Raw genomic sequence first — 1,023 nt, forward strand, 5'->3', positions numbered from 1 at the left:
TGGTTTTGATCTTTCATCTATTAAGTTCTGAACACTGACCTGTTGGTCGCTGGGACCTGAGGACGAGTCCGCTTTGTTCCTTTGCGCGGGCTCGTTGCTGCGGTGGTCCGGGTCCTGGTTCACCTCATCCATTCCGCTCTTGTCGTCGGCCTGGTCCATGAGATCCTGGTCCTGGTTCTCCTCCTTCATTGCGCTGTTGTAGTGGTCGTGATCGAGAGAATCGGACTCCTGGTTCTCCTCCTTTATTTCACTTACATAGTGCGCCTGGTGAATGAAATCAGGATCGTGATTCTCGTCCTTCATTTCGCCCTTGTAGTGGTCCTGGTTGATGAAATCCTGGTCCTGGTTCTCCTCTTTTACTGCGCTCTTGTAGTCGTGGTCCTGATTCTCTTTAATCCCATTTGTGCAGTGGTCCTGCTTAACGAAATCCATGTTGTACATCTGCGTGTGGCGCTTCCAGTTTCAGCTTCCTGCAACTAAAAGCAAGATCTCACAGGATCTGACGTGTACTCGCGATCTCACAGACTCTCGCGGTTACTAGAGCAGGAGTCTGATGGGAGACCCATAGACATAATATACATAGACGCCGCGTTGAGTGGGTTGGCCCGCTGCTACGACACGTCAACGTAGGCGCCATATTGGAAGTGGTGTTCTGCCCCGTGATACAATACAAGTGAATGGACTGAACTTTATAAACCACATTTCTATGACATATTATAAGTGATTTCCTGACATTTACCCATTCACACACGCATAAATATGTTTAGGAACCATTATAGGAACCAAAACCAACATGTGCCACGTTTGATGATTAAAAAATGTTAGCTACTCCTTATATATTTAGCACAAAGGTAGGAACCAAACCGACATATGTACTTTTCTGATGTTTTCATTAGTGTTTACAGCTACCAGTTTTTGTAATGCTGTTACTGTGATAATAAATAACAGTTAAATATTGATTATTACATCTGTCTATACCAGTTCCTGAAATGTAGATGTCTATGGGAATTAAAGCACTGACGA

The sequence above is a fragment of the Monopterus albus genome, unplaced genomic scaffold (assembly GCF_001952655.1).
Source record: "Monopterus albus unplaced genomic scaffold, M_albus_1.0 scaffold231.1, whole genome shotgun sequence".
NCBI lineage: Eukaryota > Metazoa > Chordata > Actinopteri > Synbranchiformes > Synbranchidae > Monopterus > Monopterus albus.